Below are 11179 nucleotides of genomic sequence, written 5' to 3' on the forward strand. Positions count from 1 at the left end.
ATTTCATTTAGTATGAGAGTCTCTAGTTCCATCCATGTTGCTGCAAATGGCATTATTTTGTTCTTTTTATGGCTGAGAGGTATTCAGCTTCTTAATCCATTCATCTGCCATTGGACATTTAATTTGTTTCCATGTCTTGGCTATTGTGAATAGTGCTACAGTGAACATACAGGTGCATGTATCTTTTTCAAGGATATATGGATATATGCCCAAGAGTGGGATTGCTGGGTCATATGGTAGTTCTATATTTAGTTTTCTGAGGTACCTCCATACCATTTTCCATAGTGGTTGTACCAATTTACATTCCCACCAACAGTGAAGGAGGGTACACTTTTCTCCACATGCTTTCCAGGATTTATTTGTTGACTTGTTACTGATGGCCATTCTGACAGGTGTGAGGTGGTGCCTCAGAGTAGTTTTGATTTGCACCAGCACATTTATTGAGGAGACTATTATTTGCCCTGTTTTATTGTCTTGTCACCCTTTCAAAAAACCAATTTATCATAACATAAGGATTTATTCCCGAACTTTCAATTCTAATCCATTGATCTAAATGTCTGTCCTTATGACAGTACCACACTCTGTTGATTACTGTGGTCTTATAGTATGTTTGAAATCAGGAAGCATGAGTCTTCCAATTTGATTTTGATTTTCTTTTTCAATATTACTTTGGCGATTCTGTGTTCCTTCCTAAAACATTTGAGTTTTAGGGTCAGCCTGACAGATTTTGCAGAAAATAAAAGCAGCTGGGATTTTTATGGCAATCATATAAATCTGTAGATCAATTTGGGGAGTACTGCCATCTTCACAGTATGTTTTCTGATCCATGAACTTGAAATGTCTCTCCATTACTTTTGGATCGTCTTTAATTTCTTTCAACATTTTATGGTTTCCAGTGTAGAAGTCATACACTTCTTTTGTTAAATTTATTCCTAGGGGGTTCCCATCATGGCTCAGTGGTAATGAACCCAACTAGGATCCATGAGGATGCAGGTTCAATCCCTGGTCTGGCTCAGTGGGTTAAGGATCAGGCATTGCCGTGAGCTGTGGTATAGGTCACAGACATGGCTCAGATCCTGCATTGCTGTGGCTGTGGTGTAGGCCAGCAGCTGTAGCTTTGATTTGACCCCTAGCCTGGGAACTTCCATATGCCATGGGTGTGGCCTTACAAAGCAAAAAAAAAAAAAAGTATTCCTAAGCATTTTGCTCAATTTGATGTTATTATACATAACTTCATTTTTAAATCATTCATTGCTAATACACAGAAATAAAATTGATTTTTGTATATTTTTCCACCTTTCTGAGTTTATTTCTTAGTTCTAATAGTTTTTTAGGGAATTTCTGAAAACAGCTAGCTTTATTTCCTCCATTCCACTCTGGATGACTTTTACATTTTTTTTTTTCCCCTTGTCTGATTGTCCTGGCTAGAACTTCCCACACTGAGCAGAGGTGGAGAAAGCAAACATTCTTGTGTTCTTGATCTTTGGAGAAAACACCCTTTCACTGATAAGTGTGATGTTAGCTGTGGGGTTTTGTAAACACCATTTGTCAAGTTGAGAAAGTTCCCCTCCATCTGTAGTTTGCTGAATCAACACACTTTTAATTACTTACTTGATCTCTGTATTTCCCACTACACTGGAAGCCTAGGTGTGCCTTATTGGTTCTATCTCCTTAGCATGTAGAGAAACCACTCAGTAATGATCTGCGAAATGACTGAGGTTTGTGTCTTCCTTTGTTCTGTTCTCAGGTTTGTGTCTCCCTTTGTTCTGTTCTCATCCCAACTTTTATAAATGTCATCTTAAACTCATGTCTTCTGCTATTTCAGCTATTTCTATTTTCTTCCCCATTGGAGTTACTGGAGAGCCGATAGTTAACCTTATCTTGTTATCACCTCCAATCCATCACGATCTATATTCTTTTATAAAGGCTATTGTCTATTGAGCCTCTCACCCTTTTGAAATCTGCTTTCCTGAGTCCCAGAAACATTTCCACTCTGGCCAGCAATCCCTTCCTTTGCTATTTCAGAGTGACTTTCTCCCAGGATTCCCACCCCTCTCAGGCTCACTTTGGCCAGCACTAGTCCAGAGGGAAATGCCCTCTCCTGGCTCATTTGGTCCTCTGAGCAGGGAAGCAGTTGCTGGAAAAAGTGAAGGCCTAGTCGGATGAGCTATGACTGGGGTAGCTGAAGTCTGCTTCCATGCTGGGCTGCTCCCTACAAACTGTGTAGAGAAGCTTCTACCTGCCCTTAGACTCAAGAGCCAAGCTGAGGTTACTGCCACTGTAAGAACACTTCTGTTCCTCTCGCTCTCCTCTTCAACCCATCTGCCCCCCTCTGACTGAGTAACTTAGGGTGTCACCATGTGCAATCAGACATCTCCTCTCCCCCCAATCCCCATCATACCTGTTTTGTTTTGAATAAAGCATGCACCTCCATTGTCACCCTGGCGGCAATGTTTATGTTAAAATCATTCAAAGCTATCAAGTTCTGACTTTAAAGGATGCTAAAACTCAGTGCTGTGGTCCATGGTCCTTGGACATTTGAAGCTGTGTCGATCTTAACTGATTTTAGAGTCTAGAGGTTTGGAGCCCTGCAAGTCACACCCCGAGCCCTGCAAGTCACACCCCGCTGACAGTCTCTGGCTCACGTCATCTGCACTCACGTGGCTCTACTGTCAACATGGCAGTAAAGGGCCTTATTCCAACACAGTTGACACTGAGAACAATTTCCTACCACGCAGATATAATGTGTCTTAAGGAACGGGCCACCTCCTCCTCCTCTGCATGAGGGAGAAATATGGGCAGCCATGGCCCTGATCCTGCTGATTTACCAACAGCAGTTTTCACAAGAGAAGATCTGCTTCTACCCTAATAAATCCATCTCTCCAGCCTTCAGATGGAGGAAATTCTTTCTGAGAATTGGGAGTCTGGGTTTGCCTCCAGTGATAAGAACACTCCCCACCTCCTTTGGCAAACACACCCCAGGCACCCTTCACACCTAGGGTGTCTGGCTTTCCAGAGCTGGCTTTTAAAGAAAAACGTACCCAGCCGGGACAATAACGTGAATCCTCCAAAGGCATAAACCAAGAAGGAGAAAGACTTGAAATCCAAGAAACAGGAGGCCCAGCCTAGATCCTTCACTAGCAAGGACAAATCCAACGCCCAGGGCTGTGTCGCCCCCACAAGAGCGAGAGAAGCCCAGTGGGGAGCAGGAAGAGCCACCTTTGGGGGAAAGAAAGGAACCAGTAGTTCTTTCTTATCAACTAATCATGGAAAAAAAGTGTTCTTAAGGATTTTGAAATTCTGCTGGAGGGTTTTGGAAGAATTATTAGGATAATGACATGGACTAAGCAGATTTTTTAAAATGAGGTAATTATTAACTCCTGGATGAACAAAGAATTCTCAAAGAAAGGAAATGTGAGCCTAGAGGAGTTCTTCAGTCTGCAGTGAACTGTACATATGTAGTTGTAATAAAATAAAGATTGAATATTGATTTCACAAAAATGTGACATAAATATGTTAGAGGACAGAGAGAGGGAGAGAAGACACAGGGTTGGAAGCCCCCAGCCTGTCTTCCATCCTGAGACGTCAATAGGCATTTAAAATGGGTAAGTCAGAGGGTAACCGTCTAAGCATGTTACTTAGAAATGAGATAAGCATCAGAAGAAAGCATTGGAAGAGGGAAAGTCTGGATAGGAACAGGGCTGGGGACTGCTGTTTTCTCTCCATGCCTTGTAATACTATTTGATTTTTAAATGATGGACCTTGGGCTGGGATGTCATGAAAAATAATTAAGCAAACTAGCAAATAATCTGAGAGATAAGAGTTTAAGACCCAAGAGAAGGAGTTCCTGTTATGGCTCAGAGAGTTAAGAACCCGACATAGTCTCTGTGAGGATTCGGGTTCGATCCCTGGCCTCACTCACTGAATTAAGGATTTGGCATTGCCTTGAGCTGCAGTATATAGCTAGGATCACATGTGACAATGGCTGAGGCTGTGGCATAGGCTACAGCTGAGGCTCTGATTTGACCCCTGGCCTGGGAGCTTCCATATGCTGCAGGTGCAGCCCTAAAAAAAATAAAAATAAAAAGACTCAAGAGAAGAAGAGGGAAATAGAAGTAGAGTTGAGATTACTTCTTTATCATGTGGGCAGAAAAGGTGGTTGGTTGTAGTTTTAGAAAAAAAAAAAAGTGTATGCAAGAATGTCACTTTCATCCTAGAGACAAGGCCTTAAGAAAAGCTACTCCTCTTTGGGATCCACAGCCAGCAGACCACAGCTCAGCTGGACCAAAGGACAGAGCGGTTGTTGTTCTAGCTGCCCCTGTTCTCAGCCCTTCCAACCTGTCCAGGTTCGAAGGCACCTCCACTCCCCAGCCTTCCCTCCGGTTGTAGGCTCTCAGGTGCTAGAGGGATTGTGGTTTGCACACAGGGCAGAGCAGGTGGGTAGGGTATCTTCAGGGAATTTAGAAGAATGAGTGGAGACATTTCCAGCCTTTGGAGGCAGGGGTGTGATGGAGCTGGTCCAGCCTTGCCAGCAGGTGGTACACTACTCCCTCTGTTGTCTGAAGGTTCTGAGTAGCATCTGTGGGACTGGGGCCTGGCTTCTGTGGTCACTCAAAGGAAGAAAAAGCTTCCTTCCTTATCCTGGGCCTTCTGCCTTTGAGCATCTGTGTCTTTCTCTAGGACAAGTCCCAAGAATCTGGCTCCTGTTCCAGTGGGCTGTGCTGCTCCCATGGGTGTGCTATGTCAAAGCCTGCCCTGCCTGGAACATAGTCAAAGCCACCTTTGAGGAACCTGGGCTGGGTCCTCGGCCGGGTCAAGCTCTGGTGAACCTGAGGTCACCAAACAAGTCATCTGAACACTTTGGGACACCAGCCTGGAATCCCTGGAGAATGAAGCCAGAGATGTTCCCTTGTGGGGAATCAGGAGAGAGGCTGCATCTCAGACCCCTCCCATTAGGCCACCCCATTTCTTGGAAAAGCCAGAAGGAACCAGCCTGCCCACCCACAGGGCGCTGTGCGTGACACAGGAGCAGTCCGTCTGGCATTTGCAGAATTAATCATACCCTCCACTGTCTGAATCCCAACTGTTTCACAGCCAAATGGCAAAATAAAACATGGTTCTCAGAAAGGTCTTCCACTCTGTGACAAATAGGATCTTAGTTCAGGATGAAAAATACCTTTGGGGGAGGGGAAATCCAGCCAACAGGGCAGGCACTTCCCTCTCTCCTGACCCAGAAAGTGGTCATCAGAGGTTCCCCAAAGGACCATGACCCCCTAGAGTTCAGAAGAGGTTCCAGGGAGTGAGCAGGCCAGACCCCACTCAAGGGAACTTGAGTACTCATTCCTGGAAGTGTCACTCCAGTGGGGAATCCTTGCAAAGTGTGTGTGTGTGTGTGTGTGTGTGTGTGTGTGTGTGTGCGCGCGCATGTGTGTGCATGCGTGTGCATGTGCGCGTGTGCGTGTGTGTGTGTGTAGAGAATGAGAAGGGAGGAACCATCAGAAGGCGGATGGTGTGGGCAGGTAGGGGGCAGATAAATGAGGCGTGGCAGGGAGCAATACAGACAAACAAGAGGGGAGAGACAGGCCAAGACAGAAACCAGGAGATGAAAACAGAAGGAGGAAGGGAGTTTCCTTGTGGCACAACAGGTTAAGGATTCAGTGTTGTCCCTGCAGCAGCTTGGGTTGCTGCTGTGGTGTGGGTTTGATCCCTGGCCTGGAAACTCCCATGTGCCACAGGCACAGCCAAAAAGAAAAAAGAAAAAGAAGACTGGGGTTTTATGGACATTAATGGGAGTGATGGCCATAGAGCCCAAGCGTTTGAAATCCTTGGCCAGTGGAAATATTGACTTGCCCGGCACCAATCAGGGGTGTAGCTCTCAAACCTCACTGTGCTTAAAGATCACCTGGGGCAACTTTTCTAAAAATCTTCAGAAATTCTGATCCAGAAAGTCTGATGCTAGCTAGGTCTGGGAATCCTTTTTTTTTTTTTTTAAGTTCACAAGTGATGCCTGTGGTCCTTGGGTGACCTTTCAAGAACTGCTGCATTTACAGCTCCACTGAATGGTGGAGATGCTCTGAGCTGCAGCAGCCAGGGTGGCTGTGAAATGCCTGAAGTGTTCAAGCTTAAAGTCTGCTCTGGTCAGAGCCCTCCGCCTCCCTCCCACCCCCCACCTCGGCCCCACGCTGCTGCCTGGGATAATTCAGATCCCTTCCCATCACCTCTCCACTCGCTGCTCCCCTCCTCCCAGCTCCCAAAGAACTGATGTCCTAGTTGATTTTTACCTCTAAACAAGCTAATTAAGCAATAATCCTAGAAGAATCCATCACTCTGACAAGGTTGTTGATTAACCATCCCCCAGCCGAGCCAAAAGTGCTTAATATCCCAGCAGAGCAGTGGGTAATGAGTACAGCAGCGGCCCTGGGCTGCCGCAGAGCAGGTGATGTCTGAATCTGAGAAGCCTGACGCAGGATGGGCAGTTGGGTCGACTCTGCAGCCTGGTGGAGGACAGTGCAGAGGAGGGAGGCTTGAGGCTGCACAGGCTGGGGCACCCCTAGCCGGATTCTGGACCATTCTTTCTGAGACCACTGAATGTCCCCAAAGAGGGTTTCTAAGATTACGAACAACTCTGGACCACGGGAGAAGGGCCATGGGAAAGGGGCTGGGCACGAAGATATAATTTTCCAACTTTACAGCTGTGTCAACTATATAGCTGCCGGAGTAAGAAAAGAGACAGGCAAAATGATAAAATGGCTGCCTTTCAGACATCAAGTTCAAGTCCAGACTGATATATCTTTCTTTTTTTCCCCCCACACTTAGACTCTCATTTCAAACACTCCTCGGTTCCCTTAAAAGATTTACTTTCTTCAGTGCTCAGTAAAAATCTCTTTGACCAAGCAGACTATGGTTAAAAACACTGCCCCCTGGTGGTCACAGCTTTGAAGCATCCACCTTCCAAAGGTTCCTTCCCATTTCAGTATCGTGTGAGCTCCAGCCAGCCTGGCCAGAGCTTGCGTCTGAGCTGCCCTATCTGTGGAATGGTCCCATCATCTGTCTGATTCTGTCTGAATTCTCATCTTATTTCTGCCCTTTTTGTTCATTAAAAATGGATGACATTGGTATATATTCTTGACCAAGAGGAAGGAAACTGAGCCCCAGCTGCACACTCTGATGGATCACTGACATGCTATGTCATCTTACGTCTCTAAGAGTTTCCAAATCTGTCCAGACACAAAGAAATGAAAATGACAAATAGTCAGTGCTCAGTAGCGCTAAGAGAATGGTGGACTAGGCATGTGTAATGTAAAGACGGGGAGCACAGTGGAGTGGTCAGAGCACTGGGCAAGGCCTCTGGAGTCTCCAGTTCAAGTCCTGTTTCTGCCTCCATCCAGCCCTCTCTTTCTGGGCTTCCTTCTTTAAAATGGAAGGGCTGAACCTAAAAATCTCTAAGGTCCCTTCCACGGTATACCCTTAGGGAGCCAGATCCTAAGGATTCTAAGCCACTGTCACCATGAAGGGCAGGATTTAGGCAGGAAAAAAAGCCCCTAGCAATGCATTAGCAACAGCTCTTAGTGGGATCCACTCTCTGGGAAATAAGCCGTGCTCTTCTCCCTTAACCTGAGAGTTGCTGCTCCTTTTATGACGTTTTTCAATGATGGAAATTCAAAAGCCCCTTCACTCTGTAATACAGCATAAGGAATATGGTCAATAATATTGTAACAACTTTGAATGGGGACAGATGGTTACTAGACTTATCATGGTGACCGTTTCATACTGTATGCAAATGTCAATTTTGTAGTTCACCTGAAAACAATATATTGCAATTTAAAAAAGAACTATAGGGAGTTCCTGTTGTGGCTCAGTGGTAAAAACCTGACTAGTATCCATGAGGATGCGGTTTGATCCCTGGCCTGGCTCAATTGGTTAAGGATCCGGCATTGCCATGAGCTGCAGTGTAGGTCGCAGGCGCAGCTCAGATCACCCATTTGCCATGACTGCGGTGTAGGCTGGCAGCTACAGCTCCGATTCAGCCCCTAGCCTGGGAACTTCCATGTGTTGCAAGAGGTGTGGCCCTAAAAAGCATAAAAAAATAAATAAATAAATAAATAAATAAATAAATAAATAAATAAGACCTAGATGCATAGAATGAAAAAACAATGCCCCTTCAGTCACCTGGAGTTGGTTATTAGCTTTGACATTGCCCTGCAAAGGCAGAATCCAGGCTGCAGTGCAACCACTGTGGTGAGACAGCGACACCTGGTGGCCATCTCCAGTAATCACAGCCAAGCCCCACTTCTCAGCACCTGCCAAAAAAAGCTCTATCCTCCTCTTGGCTAAGGGCAGTGTTACCCTTCAGTGCGAGTAATGCGGGGCCCTGGGTTGTAATCTCAGTCTTGCTCTTCCTCTCTGTCTGATTCTACTCAGTTTCTTCAAATGCGAGTTTGGCCCTTAAGTCCTTCCCTTCCAGCTGCCTTGTTCTCTGGGCTGCCATGACTCAGGTGTGTAGTCAGGGATCCTAGGTCCATGTGGTGGGCAGGATGTCCCTACTGGGAAGGCACAGCCCAGAGTTTGCCACTGGAACCCTGGGATCCCACGTACGTGATCAAGCACAGTCCTGCCACACACCCACCTCCAAACAGCCTTGAGACAGGACCACACGGCCACACCATGGACCATAGATGTTCCATCCAAGGCCTGCCTCTAACCCAGCTGCCAGCTTCTGAGGTGGGAAAAAGTAACAGAACCAGCCAGAAAGAAGCCACACTGAGCCAGACTCCTACCGGGGAAGGGTGGGAGGACTTTACCTGCTCTTGCCCACTTTGGGTACCAGAATCTTGCCCTATGGGTAGGATCCATAGCGTTTGCGTATCCCTAAAGAACAATGTAGATGGATGCTTTTTAACATACTCCCCTCCCTATACTGACCCCCGACAAGCCACAAAGCATAGAAAGAGGGTTTTGTGCTGAAGCTTCTGAATGCCCGCGCCCCTGGACCCAAGCATTCATGGTATTTTAGCGTGGCTGAGGATGCGGAGGCTGAGCTTTTGAGGTCTTTCCTGAGTCCTACATCATTCTTACCCTAGAAGAACTAGGCTTCCTGCCTCTTGAGCCATGTCCCTTATCACGAATTTCTGGTCTGTATTTATTAGTCTTTCTCAAGCATAATCTTTGAGTGACATCCACAGAAACCATAGTGCTTTCCAGTATGACTGTGTTCACGTCACCATCACTCCTATGACTTCCCCAAACTGTCCCCAAAAAACATCCAGTGGTAGCACCCTGGAACCCCTTGAAGAAGGAAGCCAGGCATTCAGGTTGGGGATGCAATTTCTAGAATTGCCACAGCTTCTGGTACTGTGTGGCAATTTCCCCCTGACTATTAAATCATGTCTGTGAACATACTTTTGGGGGGATGGAGGGCACATGATCTATCTTTTTTATTTTTGTCTTTTCTAGGGTCATACTTGTGGCATATGGCGGTTCCCAGACTAGGGGTCAAATCAGATCTGTAGCTGCCAGCCTACACCACAGCCACAGCAACACAGATCCAAGCTGTGTCTGCAACCTACACCACATCTCATGGCAATGCCGGATCCTTAACCCACTGAGCAAGGCCAGGGATCAAACCTGCTTCCTCATGGATACTAGTTGGGTTCATTAACCGCTGAGCCACAACAGGAACTCCTGAACTATCATTTTAAAATTCCTACTGTATCTTAATCAGGGTTCAGTCAGGAGATGAAAATCATGCTTGCTGTTTGAAGAGGGAAATTTTAATACAAAGAATTGTTAACTAGTGAAAGGTAGTTAACTACTAAAGGGGGCACTGGAGGACTCTGAGAAATACAGGAATAGAAAATGCTTAGAGCAGCTGCTACCTCTAAAGATGAGGGAGGCAACTCAAAGATGGAAGAACTTGGATGAGATTCAGACTACTTTGGAGAGAATGTGGCTGCAGCCCACTGGATGGTGGAAAAGTTCACTGGGGCTCCAGCCCACAGGTGCCCCTGGAGAAAGCACCCCTGGGTGAGACAGCCTAGGTGCTGCTGGCAGTCACGCTATAGGAAGAAAAAAAGCACACTGGAGCCAGGAAGGGGAGCCTGTCCTCTGTAAGTCTTGCAGCGTCCCTCTAGCACCCTCTACTGACGAAGCCCGACATTACACCAGCTGGCAAAAGAGAAACGTTGACAGGGTCCGGCTCCACTATTACAAAACAGGGCAAAGAAGGGTGAATTGGAAGTTGAGAGGCAACAAATTGATAACAGGCACAGCTACTCCATGGCAGGTGTTTCTCTCACCAATCTCATATACTCTCAAGCATCATTCCTTCAAATAGGTAATAGAATTCCCATCTTAATGTTAAGAAGACACTGCAAGTGAGAAGGAAATTGAAAAAGACATGCAGCTAATACAAGTGGCTGAGCTGGTGTTTAAATGGCTGTGTGACTCTAGAGTCTGGGCTCATACTCCCAGGGGAACAGTGGCTCCATCTCTAAAGGAGGAAGGACAGTAAGATCCCGCTTTCCACACTCCTCGTCCATGAACTCACATAAACCTTCCAGACACTGCTTCTTGGCCACTGAGGCAGATGCCCTAGGGCTGCTCTAAGACAGTGATTCCCAAACCAGAATCATTGGAAGAGCTTGGAGAAAACAGAGGCTCCTAGGTTTCTCTGCAGGTCCCAATTCAATAGATTGTAGAGGAGCAGGATTCTGCCTTGAATGAGCTCCCCAGGAGTCCAGCTGCACCCCAAGAAAGGAGCAGCAGCCTCCACTGGGCTAGAGGTGAAACATGAGGTGCTGCTTGGCCTTTGCAAAAAGGAGGGGGACTTCATGCTAACAAGCTCCTCTCAGCTCCAGCACCCCCACAGAAAGGTCAGTATTGATATCTGGCTTCTGAAATGAAAATCAAATAGGGCACGTGGATCTGCTTCATGGGTGATGAAGCTGTGATGACTCTAACAGAGGCTGAATTGATTCCTACTTGTCAGTGGGAAAATGGGAAAATGGGAAGATGGGCTCAGGACCTCTGGCCCCCTGGCCTGGCAGCCCTTTAGGACAGGAGGTATTTCAGAGCTACAACATGCCAGACAGGCCCACTTGGCTCAGGAATAAGAGCCACCAGCTTTCAAGTACCTACCACGTGCCAGGAACTATGCCCCACTCTTGCCAATCCTTAACCC

The 11179-nt window shown here is 46.6% G+C and overlaps 1 protein-coding gene across 1 annotated transcript in view; it reads left to right on the forward strand.

The window, feature by feature from the left end:
* Window positions 1-4812, forward strand: part of CAPN13 (calpain 13) — a 179741-nt gene extending 174929 nt beyond the window's left edge. Inside the window, exon 23 of the mRNA XM_085019693.1 lies at window positions 4681-4812. The gene's annotated coding sequence lies outside the window, so the exon portion shown is untranslated. The remainder of the gene's footprint in view (window positions 1-4680) is intronic.
* The last annotated feature ends 6367 nt before the right edge of the window (window positions 4813-11179 follow it).

The sequence above is a fragment of the Sus scrofa genome, chromosome 3 (assembly GCF_054392235.1).
Source record: "Sus scrofa isolate SSC_HxYL_T2T_F1_AM1 chromosome 3, Sscrofa_HxYL_maternal_Yorkshire_Landrace_v2.0, whole genome shotgun sequence".
Classification (NCBI taxonomy): Eukaryota; Metazoa; Chordata; class Mammalia; order Artiodactyla; family Suidae; genus Sus; species Sus scrofa.